At 36.0% G+C, this 20,335-nt stretch overlaps 1 protein-coding gene across 6 annotated transcripts in view; it reads right to left on the bottom strand.

Annotated features, from left to right (window-relative positions):
- The window catches only part of REV3L (REV3 like, DNA directed polymerase zeta catalytic subunit), a 177,266-nt gene that overhangs the window by 148,586 nt on the left and 8,345 nt on the right, over window positions 1-20,335 (bottom strand). The window contains exon 2 of one of the 6 annotated variants that reach the window (XM_027601336.1): window positions 18,828-18,955. The exons of the other annotated variants lie outside the window; for them this stretch is intronic. The gene's annotated coding sequence lies outside the window, so the exon portion shown is untranslated. The remainder of the gene's footprint in view (window positions 1-18,827; window positions 18,956-20,335) is intronic. 6 annotated transcript variants of the gene reach the window in all.

Raw genomic sequence — 20,335 nt, 5'->3', positions numbered from 1 at the left:
GAGGAGTTAATATTTGAGCTGAATTTTTAAAAAATGAATAGACAGGGATTCCAGTCTACATGGAGTAATAGGGAACAGATTTACCCTCCTGCCTGAAAAACAACAACAACCAAAAAAAAAAAAAAAAAAAAGCCCACATGAAACAGACATAAGACAATGGCTGGTATAAGAGAGTAATCCTTCCAGAAGGGAAACAAAGTGAGCCCTCTTAAAACAGCTCCCTGCTTACAGAGAGCTTCCAGGGAGCAGAGGGAGAAAGAAGTCAGCTGGAGCTCAGCAATCTCCTTGAGTTGAGGAAATATGAGTCCAAGCTTGCTGTAATATGCCTGGTAGCATACCACAGAGGAGACAGTTGCAGAGAGAAAGGAGAGCTGCAGAAGGCCCCCCGAAGACCTTACTGAGTAATATCAGCACATGCTTATGAGGAATCTACCCAAAGCAGGAGAAGAACTAAAAGGAGCAGAGGGAACAATTTCAGGGGTCAGACAGTGGAATGAATAATCTGTTTCATCCAGAAAGGAAAAAAAAAATCTCCTACTTCACAGGACATCAGGCAGAATAATCCTAAGGTTATTGCCTCAGTAATGGAGCAAGATGAACTCTGGATAAAGTTTGCTCTGGTTCCACCTGAACAAGCATAAATATAGCATTCAAAGTGTCAAACGATTTCCAAATAAGTATCCCAGAATAAAACTCAAGAATATTTCTAGAAATACAAAATATCCCAAACTCAAGGTTAAATTCGTAATGTCTGGCATCTGATAAAAAATTATCAGACATGAAAAGAAATAGAAAAATATGGCCCATACTGAGGAGAAAAAGCAGCAACAGAAACAAGCCAAGAACTGATAAATACTGGAATCAGCAAAGATATCAAGATAATTCTTTTTTTTTTTAAAGATTTTATTTATTTATTTGAGAGAGAATGAGAGAGAGCACGAGAAGGAAGAGGGTCAGAGGGAGAAGCAGACTCCCTGCTGAGCAGGGAGCCCGATGTGGGACTCGATCCCGGGACTCCAGGATCATGACCTGAGCCGAAGGCAGTCGCTTAACCAACTGAGCCACCCAGGCGCCCTCAAGATAATTCTTATAACCTGTATGTTGAAGAGAATGGAGGAATGCTTGGACATGTTAAACAGAGATGTGGACAATATAAAAAGAAGTTGAATCAAAATTTTCATCTTACCAGAGATGAAAAATAAATGTTTGAGATGAAAAATACAATAGATGGAATCGAACATTAGAAATGCCAGAATTAAAGATTAAGAATTTGAGAGCAGCAATAGAAATGACCCAAAATGAGGCACAAAATAAACCTGAAAAAAAATGATCAAAACATTAGTAACCCACGCAACAACTTTAAGCAGACTCATACATGTGTAATTTGAGTCCTCAAGGTGGAGAATAAGTGCTACATAAAATTACAAAAAAAAAAAAAAAGGAAAAGACAGTATGGGCTTAAAGTAGTGCATAAGAGCAAGCTGTAACAGATTATGGAGAGGAGGAAAGAAATGAGAGCAGCTGTATATTTGGCTATAAATCTGACAATGGCTGACAAGTAACGTAGCTAGAAGCTGTTACCTCTAAGAAAGAAGGACCGGGATTAGGGTGCGATGGTAAGAAAAGCGAGAACTGAGAATATTTTAAAGGAAGAAATCATAGGAATCCATGATTAACTGTATACTGGAAAGGAGAATGTTAAGAGGATGAAATTCTGAAAAGGACCAGACTAAGTCTGAATCCCAGCTTCTCTATTTACTATGTGAACTTGGAGAGGTTACTGAATCTCTCTGCCTTAGTTTCCTCATTAGTAAACTGGAGATAACAGTACCTATGTAACAGGGCTGTTTTGAGAGTTAAATGAGTTAAAACATGTAAAGTACTTTGGCAGGTACTAAGTGCTTAATAAACATTGGCTATTGCAGTTCTCAAAACTTTTGGTCTCAGAACTACTTTTCACTCTTAAAAGTTATGGAGGACCACAAAGAATTTTGCTTATCTGGGTAATGTCTATGAAAATTTACCATATTAGAAATTAAAACTGAGAAATATATAAAGTACTAACATTTTCATTCATTAAAAATATTAAACCTATTACATGCATTTCGTTTTTCAAAAGAAAAAAAATGGTACAAAGATAGAAACTGTTTTACATTTCTGTCAATCTCTCTACTGTCTGGCTTACTAAGAGAAAGCTGGATTCTCATATTTGCCTCTGCTCAATCTGTTGCTTATGTTGTTTTGGCTGGGAAAGAAAACCAACCAATCTGTGTTATGTAGAAGCTAATACACCCAAGAAAGCTAAGATAGCGTCTCCTGGGTAGAACGACTAAGTTTAAAAAGGGGGACAGGAGAGTATTCATACCATAAATCTTAAGAGTGCTCAAGAGGAGAATAAGGTATTAACTATAAACTATTCTAGTCAGCTCACAAGAGAAAGAGCCAGAGAAACCATTAAATTTATCCCACATGGGTTATAAGGAGCACTGTAGAAAGGATGGAACCACAAAGAATTCCCATATACGATAATAGAGATTCATAGTTCTACATGAACAATAAGGAAATGCGCCTGGGCCTGAGCTGAGAGTTTGGAAAGTTCTAAGCATAAGAACACAGAGAAAAAGAGAACAGGGCCAAGGAATGGAATCTGGGGCAGGTGCGGAGGCCAAGGGGGTGCTGGTGCTGGACAGAAGGAAAACAACTTAATCTTTTTTTGTAGGCAAAAGATTATTAAATAGATACTTCACCAGAGTAGGTATGTGAATGGCACATAAGCACATGAAAAGATGTTCAGTAACCTTAGTTCTCAAAAATAAAAATTAAAAAACAATGAGGTATCATTACATTCCCACTAGAGAGGATACAATTTAAAAAAGACTAAACTGGAACCAAAAGTTGAGAATATGGAAAAACTGGACCTTCCATACACTGTTGGAGGTAATGGAAAATGGTATAGCTCTTTTGGAAAGGAGTTTGGTGGTTTCTTCTGAAGTAAACTAAATATATGACCCGGCAATCCTATCCCTAAGTATCTAGAGTAAGAGAAATGAAAATATATATTCACACAAAGACTTGTACATGACTGCTCACAGCAGCTTTATTCATAACAGTCCAAAACAGAAACAATCCGAAAGTCCAGATCCTAGTGAATGGTATATCCATATGATGTAATATAACTTAGCAATATAAAGGAACACACTACTCATACACGCAAGAATATGAAGGCACAAATGACTACATATTGTATGATTCCATTTACATGAAATTCTGGAAAAGGTAAAACTATAGTTATTATACTGTATATTGTAATTATATAGTAATTATAGTGACAAAGCAGATCAGTGGTTGCTGGAGGTGGGGAGGGAGGTTTGACTGAAAGGAACACAAGGCAACTTTTTAGGGTAATAGAAGTGTTCTATATTATCATGATTGTGGTTATGGTGGTTACAGGATTGATACACCTGCCAAAATTCATCTATTTGTATACTTAAAATTGGTCAATTTTGTTGTATGTTATCCCTCAATAAAACTGATTAAGGAAAAAGAAGAGAAGAATGAACAAATCTTCATCCTGCCTGTTACTCACTAGGATTTCTCAATGCCTGACAGAAAATGGTAGTAGGTAGGAAAGAAGAGATGAGGAAATCATTGACAAGAAAGAACAGGGAGCTGATAGAAATGAGACAGTCATAAGAAGAAATATGCCATTTTTATTAGATTCCAAAAATGAGAATAATTTGTTTTTTAAAGATTTATTTATTAGAGTGAGAGAGAGGGAGATCACGAGCACGGGGGAAGGGTAGAGGGAGAAGCAGACTCCCTGCTGAGCAGGGAGCCTGATGTGGGACTCGATCCCAGGACCCTGGGATCATGACCTGAGCTGAAGGCAGACGCTTAACCCACTGAGCCACCCAGGCACCCCAAAAGAATAATTTTGCTTCTGAAAGAGACCTTGACCAGTCCAAAATAGGTTTCATCGTAATAGTATTTCTTTCATTATGTTCTAAGGACTACCTAAGTCAGAAGCATTCCAGACTTTCTCTGCCAGAAACTCTATGTGCAAAGTCCCTAAATCTACCTTTTAAATTTCTCCCAAAGAAATTATTTTGTGGAGTGCCTGGCTTGCTCAGTCGGTAGAGCATGTGACTCTTGATCTCAGGATTGTGAGGTCAAACCCCACATTGGATGTAGGTATCACTTAAAAATAAAAAAATCTTTAGGGCGCTTGGGTGGCACATTCAGTTAAGCGACTGACTCTTGGTTTCAGCTCAGGTCCTGATCTCAGGGCTGTGAGATCGAATCCCGCATTGGGCTCTGTGGTGGGTGTGGAACCTGCTTAAGATCCTCTGTCCCCCCCGCCTTAAAAAAAAGTTATTTTGCAAACTGAATCAGAAAGAACCACTGTACTAGAAGGAATGTATACCGTGCGCCCACACACACATACCACACAGACTAGGTTTGCAATAGCTCCAAGTGAATAGTATTAAATAGCATATATGATTTTGTTATGGAAACACAGAATCATCATTACTTCGTGGAGACGCAAGCAGCTCAAAGGAGCTCATCTACAAAAACCACTCAGGATACTGCCAAGGTACTCAATGTATTGTGTGCCAATTACCCTGGACTTGAGTAAGGAGACAATTCTAAGCAAAGTTAAAAAAAGATCCTCTGACCATATCAAATTTGAAGTTCCATGATGCCATATTGCTTCTGTTTCACCACTATCTGGTTTGTAGGTGACAGCCACTTCAATTTTAATTACTATTTGTAATATATTTTCTTTAAATATGTGATTTTTAAAAAGCAATACGCTAGGTTTTCCTCTTTATAAATTCTGTTGACTTGTTATAGAATTTCCTATGGGCTTTCTCAATACATTTGACTTAATTTCAAACATCTTTAAAATCAAAAGAAAACACAATTAAACAATGAAACAAAACAATGTAGGAACTGTAAAGAACACAGCTGAGTGAACAGCCAAGGTCTTTACCTTCATGAGGTGGTTTGTGTGTGTGTTACAATATACATAAAACCATTTTAACTTTTTGAGCATACAAGTCAATGATATTAATAAGCACATTCACACTACTGTGTAGCCATTATCACCATCCATCTCTAGAACATTTCATCATCCCAAACTGAAACTCTGCACCCATTTAACAATAAATCCCCATTTATCCCTTCCCCAGCCCCTGATAACCATTCACTTTCTTTCTCTATGAATATGACTATTCTACATACCTCATGTAAGTGGAATCATATAATATTTGTCCTTCCATCATGAGTTTTTTTCTACTACTTTTTATTGCATATCTAGGCACCAAGCACTGAGGACACAAAGACTGGCAGCATACTAATCTGCCCTCATGAAACTTACACTCTAATAGGGAAGTCAGACAAGTCAGTAACAACTTGCATGTCAGTGTGATAACAGCTCTAACAGAGGTACAAAGTACAATGGTGGCCATTGTACAAAGTATAATGGTGGCACAAAGGATTAATTAACTCTGAGCAAAGTCAAAAGCACTTCACAACAGAGGTGATGTCTCAGGACATTTTAAAATAGGAAGAATTCACTGAATGGACATCGTCATTTCATCCTGAGGTATGGTATACATTCATTCATCAAACATTTAAAGAGGGGCAACACTATCCCCAGCACTCCATACCCAGGAAAGCCAGAGTCCCCTGCTTTCCTTACACTAAAAGTAAATGCAGAGACATGACATATGCATCTGAGGAAGAGCAAGCAGTTCAGACTAAAGAGCAAAGTGCCTGGGGAAGAATAAGATGAGGCTGGGAAGGCAATGAGGTATCAGATCATGGAAAAGTCATCCAGAGTTTTATTCTATACTGTAGACCAGTTTCAAAACTTTAGAATATCTAGAAATCACTGGTGGCACTTGCCAGAAGTACACATTCCTAGACAACCCCAGAGGTTTTAACTGCATATGTCTGGGATGGACCTCAGGAATCTGTATTTTTAATGAGTATCCCAGGGGATTCTAAAACAGGCATATCCATGGACTATTTTTTGGGAAATACCCCTGTAGAATATGGGACGCTCATAACGGCTTTCAAAGAGAAGAATTATATGAATAGATTATACGTTTTGGTTTATTAATTCTCCCCCTAGTTATAAAGTAATACCTGCTTAAGATATAAAAAAGCACAAAAAAGAAAAAATTACTTAAATCTACCACCTTCATATTCTACGTTTTATTATTTCTCTAATGTTTATATTATATACACTCTTATACAGAAGGATCATACTGTACAGACTATTTTGAAGCATATTTTCTTCACTTACCCAGGCAAGTGAACACTTTCCCTTTATATTATTTCTTAGTCAGATTTTTGATGACCATATACATCAAATACATGTAACTATCCTTCATTTAAAGAAAAAAAATTTTTTAAGATTTAAAAAAAAGATTTATTTATTTGTCAGAGAGAGAGAGAGCACAAGCAGGGGGAGCGGCAGGCAGAGGGAGAAGCAGGCTCCCGCTGAGCAAGGAGCCCGATGTGGGACTCAATCCCAGGACCTGAGATCATGACCTGAGCCTAAGGCAGATGCTTAACCGACTGAGCCACCCAGGCGTCCCTCTCCTTCATTTTTTTAACACTGAGGTTATTAGCAATTTTTCACGTAGTTTCTCCTGTACCACTGTCAGTATGTCATCATTTGGATAAAATCTAGGTTTTAGAAAGATCACTAGTGACATTATAAGGGCTGAATCTGAAAAGAGGGGAATTCAGAGACAAGCTGAAAGATTATCATGATGGTCCAAATATAATGAGACCTCAATTAAAGTAGTAACAATGGAAATGCACAGAGAATGGATTTGAAAGTCCACAATCTACATGTAAAGATTTGTCATCTGTTTAAGACAATATATAAAGAAGTAATTCCTTTTTTCAATAAATATTTACCAAAGCCCTACAATGTATCCAAGAATAATTACTGAGAAAAACATATCAGGATAAAAGAACACTACGCAACTGCACTTTTTTTTTTTTAAGATTTTATTTATTTATTTGATAGAGACACAGTGAGAGTGGGAAAAAAGCACGGGGAGTGGGAGAAGGAGAAGCAGGCTTCCCGCGGAGCAGGGAGCCCGATGTGGGGCTCGATCCGAAGACCCTGGGATCATGACCTGAGCCAAAGGCAGACGCCCAACGACTGAGCCACCCAGGCGCCCTGCATCTGCACTTTTATGTGTGTGTGTATGTATGTGTAGGATCAGGGTTCCAACTGCATTAAGTAATTCAGAGTCTTCCTTTTTATCAGAGGAAAAATAATACCCTGTTCTGATTCTACATTGCAGTAGAGACAGAAAATGTCATAGTTGTCAACAAAAGCTTGACCCTCTGTCCTCAAGTTACATGCCGGGGCTGTGGTGGGAGTTCAACACACTAAACAAGAAACTGCCCATGATCAGGTTTACTTCAATTTTTAAAAAGAATCTGCATATACTGGGGCTTTCTGCCAAAAAAGAAAATGTTTCATGCATTTGGCTCCTTGTCCTTTTATGTGGCTAGTGTCCAATATCAACTTGGAGATGTCCCCATTTCAAAATCTGCTAGCTACTGAAACATGGGTCAAACAAACATTTTTCCTTTCTATGAAAAAGTTTAATGTATCATGACAAGGAATCTTATTAGGTAAAGCTAAGCTCACATGAAAAATGCTTATAACAAATCAGTTCCCCCCTAATATCTTTCTTAATTTTTCTTTTCAAAGATTTTATTTGACAAAGAGACACACAGCAGGAGAGGGAAACACAAGTAGGGGGAGTGGGAGAGGGAGAAGCAGGCTCTCTGCTGAGCAGGGAGCCCAATGTGGGGCTCGATCCCAGGGCCCGGGATCACGACCCAAGCTGAAGACAGACGCTTAATGACTGAGCCACCCAGGCGCCCCTAACATCTTTTTTTTTTTTTTTTTATACCAATACCCATTAAGCCTCAGATTTCAAAAGTCAGGATTTTTTTTTTTAATAATTAAAAGTTAGATTCTTGAATCACACATATCCAAAGATTCTTCAGTAAATCTGACACACCTCAATTGATGTAAATGAAAAAAATGAGAAGCATATCTTACTTTCCTTTTGAGATAACATTCCTTTTTATTCATTTACCATGTAATTTTGTCAAAACTAGGGAGATCTCATTTATCACTTTTGATAATTCAAAGTATATGTACTCAAAAACCTTTCCCACACCTTGAAATTTCCAAGTTTCATTTATATTAGTTGGTTTATTAATTTTTAGTGATCTTGAAGCTTCCATGCATAAAAGAACCTCTCCTTTAAAAGGCATCCCACTGGGATGCCTGGATGGCTCAGTTGGTTAAGTGTCTTCCTTAGGCTCAGGTCATGATCCCACAGTCCTGGGATCAAGCCCCGCATCAGGCTCATTGGTCAGTGGGGAGCCTGCTTCTCCCTCTGCCTGCCACTCCCCCTGCTTGTGCTTTCTCTCCCTGACAATAACTAAATAAAATCTTTTAAAAAAAAACAAAGGCATATCCCATCTTCACTTCCAAAACACCTTCTCAGTTAACAGACTACAAAAAAACAAAATACTAATTATTGATTTCTTACTTGTCTTTCTCATGTCTATTTAATTCTACATAGTCCTAGGTGAGTAAAATAAACATATCTGGATCAAGCTACTTGAAAATTTGTACAATTTTTATGCCAAATTCAATATGTACTATTACAATAACAGGCATAATTCAGAATGAAAATCCAGTGAATTCAAGTGATTAACAAAGAAAAATAAGACATATAAACATAAAATTAAACATACTTTAGATCGAATTATTACATTAAATTCTATCTCCACAACAATAGCCATAATCCTGGGCCATATCTCATGGCCCTTAAATCTAATCAGACTGTTTTTCAGTTGGGATATAACTTACTATTAACTTCTACTAATAATCTAAAAGCTCTCAGGACATGCCAAAAAAAAAAAAAAATACATGCCTTTATACTATAGCTTCACCTTCTGAAATATCAATACTTCAGGAATAGGCAAACAACCATTATCAAAGAAATCTCCTTGAAAGATAAATCTCATATCAGGAAAAAAAAAAAAGAGTAGGGGAAAGACAAAAACCCATAACGAGTCATTAAGAGCTATGAGACAGTATCTTATGGTCTAACAACCATTTAACTGAAATCACACAGAGAAGAGAAAACAGGTAAAAAGAAATACATGAAGAGATAATGGCTGAGAGGTTTCCTCATTAAATAAAAGATACCAAACCACAGAACCAAGCAGTTCAGAGAGCACCAAGCAAAAGCAAATAGGCACATCATGTTCAAAAGTAAAGGCAAATCGGGGGCACCTGGGTGGCTCAGTTAAATGTCTGCCTTCAGCTCAGGTTATGATCCCAGGGTCCTGGGATTGAGCCCCATGTCAGGCTCTCTGCTCATCGGGGAGTCTGCTTCTCCCTCTCCCTCTACCTGCTCATTCTCTCTCTCTCTCTCTCTCTCTCTCAAATAATAAAAACTTAAAAAAAAAAAAGGAAAGGCAAATCATATCCAAAGACAAAGAAAAAAAAGACACTTTACAGAGAATCAAAGAGAAGGCATTATAGCAAAACTACATGAGCCAGACAACAACAGAGTGGTATCTTTTTAAAGGAAGGGAAAAAAAAAGGCAATCCACAATTCTATACTCAGCAAAAATATTTTTTTGAAGATTTTATTTATTTATTTGTCAGAGAGAGAGACAGCGAGCACACAAGCAGGGGAAAAGGCAAGCAGAGGGAGAAGCAGGCTCCCCGCAGGGCAAGGAGTCCAACATGGGACCTCGATCACAGGACCTTGGGATCATGACCTGAGCCAAAGGTAGACGCTCAACGGACTGAGCCACCCAGGCACCCCTCAGCAAAAATATTTTATAAAAATACACAGATGGAATAAAATACCAGACAGAAACTTGGATCCACACAAAGAAATCAACAACACTAGAAGTGACATAAATGAAAGTAATACAAAACTTCATTTATTTCTAATTGGCTTTTTTTTAAAAAAAGATTTTATTATTTATGTGTTGAAAGAGAGAGAAAGAATTGCATAAGCAAGGGGGAGCAGCAGGCAGAGGGGAGAAACAGCTCCCCACTAAGCAAGGAGCCTGATGGGGGACTTGATCCCAGGACCCTGGGATTATGACCTGGGCTGAAGGCAGACACTTAACCAACTGAGCCACCCAGGCATCCCTATTTGTAATTGCTCTTAAAAGCAAAAATAGCAACATATTATACGTTGATAGCATATATAAAAGTAAAACGTATAACAAAAGCACAAAAGATAAACAGGAAGAATTTGGAATTCCTTAGAGTACATATGAAATTAATGTACTGTTATATGATGGAAGACTTTGGTTAGTTAGAAACGTATATTTCAAACCCTAGGGGCTGCCACTAAATTAATTTCAAAGGTATAAATAAATAAGCAAATAGTGGAGAGAAAGGAAATAAAAAATATCCAAGTAATCCAAAAGAGGAAAAACGAAGCAAAGGACAATAACAGAAAACAGCTACCACAGTGGTAGATTTTTAGTCCAACCATATTACTAATTAGTAACATAAACAATCATAACACACCAATGAAAAGACAGAGATTATTAAACTAAATGAGTAAGCCCAACTATATGCTATATGCTTTCTACAAGAAACCCATATAAAAGTATAAATGGGTTGAAAGTAAAGGATGAAAAAAAAGATACGCTGGGAGACAATTCCCCATGGGTCTCTTTGTGGTAGCAGTTTTTGAACAGACTTCTCAGTACTTTACCTGCAACCATCTCCCATCTGCAATTCCACCTTATTAATAGTCAGTAAAATGGAGATCCAGGAATCTCATGTCTACTGCCAGCATCTATGAAAATTTGTGGCAAATTAACCTGACAGCTTTCAAGAAGGTAAAATTTCAGGCCCTTCAAATTCTTGACATATCCTGTAAACACTAATCAAAAAAAAGCTGGAACGGCTATATTAACAACAGACAAGGAAGATTTCATAACAAGGAATACTGCCTGGGATAAAGAGGCCACCTCACCAACAAGACATAATAATCCTAAATCTAGAAGACCTTAACAAAGCTTCAAAATACATGAAGCAAAAACTGACAGAACTAAAAGAGAAAACAGACAAATCCACAAGCTGGAGACTTTAACACATCTCTCTCAATATTTGGTGAAACAAGCAGATGATAAACATATGGAAAAATTCAACTTTATAGCAGTGAGAGAAAACATACAAACTCACAATGAGATATCATTTATACCTATAAGAATTAATTTAGAACTTAAGAAGTCTGACAATTCTAAATGTTGGTGATGATGTAGAACATCAGAACTCTCACACACTGCTGGTGGGAATACAGTTTGGTAGAACCACTTTAGAAAACAATTGACATTACCTAGTAAAGGAGACACGTGCACACTCAACCTCAGCAATTCTACTACCCCTAGTATAAACATATAAATTCTTACATACATGCACTAGAAGACATGCACAACAATTTTCAATAACAGCATTGTTTTTAATTAGGGATAAAAACAGGAAACAATTCAAATGTCCAAAGACAGCAGAATGGAAAAATAAAATTATGGTATAGTCCATATAAGGCAATACAACAGTGAAAATGAATGAACTACATTATATAATTCAACATGGATGATGTCCAAAACATAATGTTGGAGAAAAAAAAAATCACTGCAGAACAAGCATACACAAATAGTTCCAAAAAAATAAAACCACACTATTGTTTAGGGATATATACATATGAGATAAAACTATAAAGAAAAGCAAGGAAATGATTAACCAAAATTATCAGATAGGAGAGAAGAAGGCAATCAAAATACTTCAAAGATATCTGTAACATTCTATGTCTTACCTAGGTATTAAAACAGGTATTTGTTATATTCTTTACACATACTAATCTATATTATAGATATATAGAGAATATCTATATTACATATTTATAATTTGAAATGCTTACAAAAAGAATAAGCAATAATACAGATTCACTCAGCAAGTATTAAAACAAGTCAAAAAAATAAAATCATGAAATACATATATAACACTTAAGGCCCAAACAGACATTGAGACTCACATGACTAAAAAAAGACCACTTGGTTATACTTAATAGGATATAAAATATGAAACAATGTGTGAGCAAGGCAGTGTGAAGTAGTTACTCTTCATCAGGAGTCTTCACAGCAATTCAGCGGATATTCTTTGGCTCTCCCCAGGTAGCAGGTAAAGTACCAGGGGATGAGATCATGAGGACGGGTGCCATAACTACCCTAGGTTAGGGATACCAAATAGCAAGCACTCTCTCCAGTCCCATGGACAGTTTCCTAAGCCTCAAAATAGACTTGCTCAAGAGTTATCACACCCAGGGAATGTTTCACACCTAAAAACACTAACTGATGGAGCACAGCTATCTTCCATTCTGGATGTTACATTAGCTTGGATGTTACACTAGCTTCCATCACTGTTGAGATCACCAAAAGTCCACTGGAAGACCAGTATAAAAAAAATATGAACCAATCTACCAAAAAACAGGTTATTTCTTCAATTAAAAAAGCCTTAACAAATGAAATGAAAACAATATTCAAAGGTATAATAGAAGAACTATCCCCAAATAAAAAGCACCAGCATCTCTACATCAAAAGGACTTTTTTTGTCCCAGTTAAAAGTAAAAGAGACTAGAATAATGGCTAGAGAATTATAAAGGAAAAGTCTGAGACACATGAATACAATATTGAACCATGCTGTCATTAACACATGCATGCAATAAAAAAGCCATTTTCAGATATTCAAGGGTTCAGAAAAAGTAACCCACATGAGTATCTCCTGAAAAATAGTACCTAAAAACATATTTGTGGCAACCAAAAGAAGGAAATTTAAATTGGAACTCAAGCATGGGTACAAGAGGTATGGTATAAACAAATTAGTGATGGTACTCCATACCAAATTAATATGTAGACTTGAGTCCAAATTGTTCTACTGAAATTTAATACAGAAGCTAAAATTTTTTGAAAGAGGAGATACATAGTTTATTCAACATTTGTAAGTTAGTCCTTAAAAATTAACTTGGGAAGCTAAGAGTGTAAGATGCTAAAATAAGCTAAATTCCTTATATTACATAAAAGACTTTTTCTTTTTTTTTTTTTTTTTAAAGATTTTATTTATTTATTTGAGAGAGAGAGAATGAGAGATAGAGAGCACGAGAGGGAAGAGGATCAGAGGGAGAAGCAGACTCCCTGGCGAGCAGGGAGCCCGATGCGGGACTCGATCCCGGGACTCCAGATCATGACCTGAGCCGAAGGCAGTCGCTTAACCAACTGAGCCACCCAGGTGCCCAAAAGACTTTTTTTTTTAAGATTTTATTTATTTGACAGAGACACGGCGAGAGAGGGAACACAAGCACGGGGAGTGGGAGGGGGAGAAGCAGGCTTCCCGCGGAGCAGGGAGCCCGATGCGGGGCTTGATCCCAGGACCCCTGGGATCATGACCTGAGCCTAAGGGCAGACACCCAACAACTGAGCCACCCAGGCACCCCAAAAAGACAGTATTTTGATTTCTTCTTAAATTTTATAATTACAACTACATTTCTATATATAAGCTTTAAGAAGATTTCTGCATCTATTAAAAAAAACACATAAAAACAGTCTAATACTGCAAAAAGCAAAGAGTAAAACAAATTATTAAAAAGTATAAAATTATAGGAGAAAAAATCAATTATAACAAATTTTTATTGTTTAAAACCTTTCTGTTGGAAAGATCCTCTGATGGGTTGAAAAAAATGAAATGACATAAAAAAAGATTAAAAATAGTGATAGGCAATGATAGTATCACGGAAATAGTAATACTAAAAGGAAATAGGAATAACAATTTTGATGTGGGACAAGGAGGAGGTTTCAAGAAGGGTCTCTTTAAATTGAAAAGGTGTTTACAGAGCTATTCAAACATGGTCCTTAAACTAGCTGTTTGTTATAGGTCTGGAACAAGACAAGTACAAAAACTTGAAAGTTTACAGCAATCTGACAGGGGAATTGCATACCTGTTTAATATAATAAAAAAAGGAAGCTTGTATTTTGCTTCTTGGTTTTTCTTTCTTGTTTCATTTTTCTACTTCTATTTTAAAGAAGTATCAGGAAAAAACTGATTCTTAACCACAAATAGTTTGAAAAGCACTGCCATAAAAGATCCGTTAGTCATGAAGTTTTAATGTGCCAAATAACTCAACATCGAAATATACAAGTTAAAACAATTAGAGATGCAAGGCAAAAAATGAAGTGGGAAGCAATTTCATTCCATGACATATTACATAAAAAAATAAGTGTACAGAGGATGAAAGCAAATTATGAAATGTCGTATTTTCTTTAGTAGGTCATATAGTAGAAGATATCCCATCAGTTTTAATATCAACTTCTCAGAAGGGAAAATTACTGCATTAAATGCATACATTGTAAGATGTATTACAACCTCAGAAATGTTAACATTTCCTTTAGTCAAGGAAATAGTATGTCCACACAATTTTGTATCAAAATAAATGGAAAACATTTTTTATTGAAGTATAGCTGACATACAATATTATACTAGTTTCAGGTGTATAACAGTAATTTGACAATTATATATATTATGAAATGCTCACTACGATTTAATTATAGTTACCATCTGGAAAACTTTTTATTGTCAGTGAAACATTTATAAAGATATTGATGATATAATAGATCTAAAGAACACTTCAACAACTTTGAAAAATTAAAAACTAAAGCAAGGCAAAAACTGGTTTTTCTACCATTCCCCACTATAAATCATGTACGGATTGTTTGTTTTTGGATGCTGCTGGGTAAAATTATGTATGAAGGGTTTGCCAACTTTAAAAACTTTTGGGTGAAAACTACATTAAATGACTCAAAAACACATTCATCTCTATAGCCTCACAGTTTTCTAATCCCCTTTTACACAGAAGTCAAGGGGAAAAAACTGAAGTATTTCACAATGTCAAATGCCACAGAGGAGGTCATAGATGCCTCTGCTACCCTCTTCCTAGCTCCCTACAATCTTATTAAAAAGTAGGACATTGTTTGGATTGTGGGCAGCATTACTGCCTTCTCACAAAGGTCAGAGTCCGTTGTCTTTCCTCTATTTGGCCCACTGGGTAAAGGCTAGCCGAATCTAGCCTACCCTAATGTAGCTATCTGATTGATTAGGTAAAGGCTGGCTGAATAGGTAAAGAGTTATGAGTTAGAGCACTGCTTGAACCACTACAACTATATGTATGTGTTGTACACACTGCATGCATGTGTGCGTGTGCGTGCACCACACACAACAAATTGAACTGGACAAGACTCAAAGCAACATTATCAAGTCATTCTAAGTAACACAAAATTTTTTCCACCTATGCTACACAGTCTAATCATCTAGAAATAGCCCCAAAAGGGGTGGTTTCAGGATAGAACCAAACTTAGAAAAAAAAAAAAGTAAATAAAAAATAGGATCCTTCTGAAATTGTTCATTTTAAGTCACAAGCAATTTAAAGGTAAGTTCTCTAAATAAGAAGTGATAAAGTCACTATTTTTTTTCTTCTATTCCCATGATTAATATTTAAAACTAACTTCAACTAAATGTGATCTAAAGCCTCATTTAAGGTATAAAAGTTCTTTATAAAATGAAAAATTATTTAAATAAAATGTATTTACCCTAAGAATAAACAAACAGGGAAAAGATATTTGAAAGTCAATTCACAGAGACCAATTTTCCTATTATATGAAGAGGTCCTTGGAATCAATAAACAAAAGACCAAGACCCAAAAAAGGAAAGTGGATAAAAGATAAACATGTAGTACACTGAAAGGGAAATACAACTGGCTCTCAAGCATATGGAAAGACACTCAGTCTCACTTGTAATAAAAGAAATGCAAATTAAAACCACGGAGATCCATGTTTTTATTCCATTAGATTGGCAAAGATCAAAACATTTGAGAACATAATCTTGGTGAAGAGATGGAAGAAGTCTCATATTGCTGGTGGGAGTACAGATCAAAACAACCTGTGTTACACTTTTTCTTCTCTTGAGAATATTCTTGTAAGACATTTAAAAAATATAGTACACAAGATATATTCTATCTTATGTGGGCTGTTGGTCATTTTCAGAAAACTTGTAATTGCCTGCTTTTATAGAATTCTGTTCATATAATAGAGCAGATAGGGAAGTTTAAGAAACTTGGATGATGAACACAGTAATCCTGCTCCATCTGCTGCCCACCTGATACCTTACTGAGCACTTAGTGGGGGCTCAGTAAATATTTGTTGATTAAATGGGACCAGGAATGATGCTGAGCAAGGATGAGAATGGAATAAAACAAGAACTAGGAATTAGCTAAATTTATCTGAATTGAATAAATTTTTAAATACTATACTTTTTCAAGAGTAGGGCACTGACACACTGACAAATGTTTCCTGAAAAATGAGTCAGCGAGCAACAGTGGTATAGATTATTGCAATAATGGCCCCCTCATGAGTCACACACTCTTAGGAAACCCTTTCCACACTGCCCTGAGCGTGGCCATGTTTTGCTTTGGCCCATGGAACAAGATAAAATATATAGGGCTTGCCTTCACTTGCTGCTTCCATAAACCCTACTACTGAAGGCCAGCCTGCTGGAGACACATGGCACTCCATGACCCTAGCCAACAACTGGCACCAATATCCAGACATATGACTGAAGCCATCCTAGACCAACCGCCTTCCTGCTGACCTCTCAGCTGACTGCGCCACATAAGCAGCCCAACCATCAGCAGGGGCAGAATTGCTTAACTGAGCCCATCCTGGAATCATACGCTAACAAATAGCTTATTTAAACCACTATGTTTTGGGGAGGTCATGCAAAAACCAATACAAGTGGATTTATGTTTTACCTGTTTCTGTTTGTTAGATTTCACAATGAGAATATATTCATATACTACTTGTTTAATCAAACTAAACTTATAAAGATATTTTGTTATCAGACTGATGTAAGTCTCACTATCACCTTATAAGCACATATACATAGAACAAAACAATCCAGTCCAAATGGGAACATGAATTTGAGAGGAGACTTAATATTGCTCAGGAAAAAAAGGGTCAGTACAGAGTAGCAGGGTATACTATCATACACACACACAAAAGTGAATAAGAATATATTCATGGTCACGGTCATGTCTCAATAATGACTATTATCAAATTACAAAATCTCAGATTTTGCTTCTCTGCTTCTTCTGTTTAGGCTAATACACATTCCCTCATTTTAATCCTCACATGCTATGAGGTAAATATACGCTGAATAACTTTAGGCAAAAATTAATTAACCTCTCCAAGCCTCATTTCCTCAACTGTAAAATGGGGATAATAGTACCCATTTTATAGAGTTGTTAAAGATTAAAAAACTCACTTAGAACTGGGTACATAGTAAGGGGTCAATATATGGCCTATAATTTCTGTTAGTAAAATGACTTAAAAGTAATGTCTTTTGACTAACCTGGCTTCTATTTTAAAATCATTAAGCATCATCAACCAAGGAGTGAGTCATCCAAATTAATGTGAAAATCTTTCTAATGACTTCAAGAAAAAAATTAAAAGACAATGTTATTAAAAAAAAAAAAACAAAAAACCTGGGAATACATATAAGGAAAATATGGTGAAGAAATCGAAACTCCAGGCAATAATGAATTCATTTGGTCCACATTCCACAATCCTAAATAAGTTTAAAAACCAATGGCTTCAATTTTTGTGTTTTATGAATTCACAAACGGCAAAAACAAGGGAGCAATAAATCCTATTATCACCTTTGTGACCTCTGGCACACATACTTTTAATTCTTTCTACCACCATCTTTAATAAAGGTGGCACTACTGAAGGCTTTGGAAAATAAGGCTCTTTCAGAAGAAATAAACTTAACCTAATCTGCAGCATTGGAAAATTATAGTTACTCCTTCAATCAATGGCTTAACATTGCCCTTTTTCAAGGCCAAGATCAGGCCTGGACACTTTTGTTTCTCTCTGTAGATCAACAGTTAAAAAAGAAAAATCAGACCTAATGGGTATTTATAAAAAAGTCAATTCTTTAAAAAGTATTTTAAACAGGTAATTACCTAGCCTGAAGACATAAGAGGTAGTGACCAACTACAAAAAGCTTTACACCACAACGTGCAGGTACTTTAGTTTGCCCTATTGTGAGAAATTAATAAATGCTACAAAAATTCCATTTTTCATTTCAATTCAATTAAAGAGTGCTTAGTATATATGAAATAATGTGGCAGATTCTGGAATTAGAAGAGTAAAGAAAGTAACACTTATACTGATATCATGCCACACATTTGCTGATTATTGTTTAATCATAATAATCCAATGAGGTAAAAATTATTAGAACTCATTTTACAGAGGAGGAAATTAGGGCTCACTGAAGTAAAATAACTTGACCAGGGTCTCTCAGCAGAAGACAGTGTAAGAGGTATTGGGGGCGGGGGGGGCGGGGGGGGGGGCAGGGAGGCACATAAGGGTGCCATGTAACCATGCCTACAGACAAACACAACACTAAATGTAGTAAGTCCTTTATCAGCAATGTGAAAGGGGGCTAAGACTATGGGAAGCCAAAGAGATAACCTTTTGAGAATGGGCAAAGGAGTCACAAAAGGCTTTAAAGAGGTTAATATTTGAGTTGTTACTTTTAAGGATGAGTAGGATTTATCAACTTCAATGCCAAGGCTTACCCCCAACCCCCCTCATCCCCAATATATTAACCAAAATAAATTACTTACTTGAAATTGAGAAAAACAATTTTGAGAGAAATCTTCCTCAGATATATTATTCCATAGTTTTAAAACAAATAATATGATGACAGTTTAATTTTTAGGTTGCTTTTATGTGGCTTGTCTTGGTTTTTATTCTGAAATGAAATTTAGATTAGTCATTTTCTTGTTCTGAGAAACTAGGAGTATGCCAACACGTTTTAACTTCACATTTTTTCACATATCAACATGTATTCTTACTTACAAAACCTTCCATTTCACCATCTCAAACAAAACCTAATTTAATATATAAATTACTTTGAAGTGTAAATATATATGCAAAATAAGATATTTCTTTAATTATGGTTATACTTCCTTGGTAATTGTAATAAATGGAAGAAAAATAGAAAACTCTTGTTATATTGTTATTTATTACACAAGCATTTTTGAGGTAACACGCTTTCTTTTACTATTTGAATCGTTTATATAGTAAATGCTCTCTCAACCCAAAGAAAATTAAATAACTACCCCCAAGGAAACTGACCTCAAATTCTTAGTTTTTCCCACAACTAACGTTTAAAAAGAAAATAGAATTGGACCAAAAAAACCCTAACATTTACAATGACAATTACTACCCTTTCTCAGAATTTACTTTGCTAGGCATACATTCAATTTCTGCTGCAGAAAACAGTCCAGTTTGCTAATACTAATTAAGCAACAAAATATTTTTCATTAAAAAAATGAAATATTTAAAAAGCTACAGAGAACTGGAAGAAACACAGGTCATCTGAAAAACTTAAATGACAAAAACAAAAACAACAGAAAACAAAAAAAACACCCACACACCAAAAGATTAAATAGACCATTAAGAGGGTTTTATTTTTACTTATAATTTGTTTTAATCTCAAAAATGCATCTACTTTACGTTTAAACAGTGGAGTTTTGTTTTAATTGCCTAAGACACTTACTCCTGCCCTATCTGTATCTTACCTGGAAACTCTAAGTTAACACATTTTACCCAAAGTTCACTGCACCTGAACTCCCATTATTTCCTCTCTTATTTAGTATCACTGTGGTGTTAAAATGACAGCCAGGTACCAAAGTAACATACAACGTACCATACCCCATATCTTAATAAGTTGCTGAGTATTTCTTTGAAATGTCTATGGCTAATGACAACATCCTTTGAAATCTGTTTAACCCCAGATGGGGTTAAACCTCATTATAAAAGGAATCCCACTACAACCTATTCTACAGGAAGATTCTAAGCACTGTTACACACAGTAGGCCCTTAAAGATTTCTAAACTGTGTACATGCAGGTCTTCTAATAATTCCTTCAAGGTTCAGTATGTTCACCTTTCAATTATCAATGCCTTCTTCCAATTTTCCCTCAGGTTTGGGGGGACAGTGTGAGGCAGTGAGAGCTAAGAGTCAAGATCCTTAGTTTTCACCCCTAGCCCACACAAACAACTTATAGGACACTGGACAAATCCCTGAGCTTACTTATCTAGATTTCAGTTCTCTTTATATAAAATGA

Source organism: Zalophus californianus, chromosome 7 (assembly GCF_009762305.2).
Source record: "Zalophus californianus isolate mZalCal1 chromosome 7, mZalCal1.pri.v2, whole genome shotgun sequence".
NCBI lineage: Eukaryota > Metazoa > Chordata > Mammalia > Carnivora > Otariidae > Zalophus > Zalophus californianus.
This window is presented reverse-complemented; position numbering and strand designations above follow the sequence as displayed.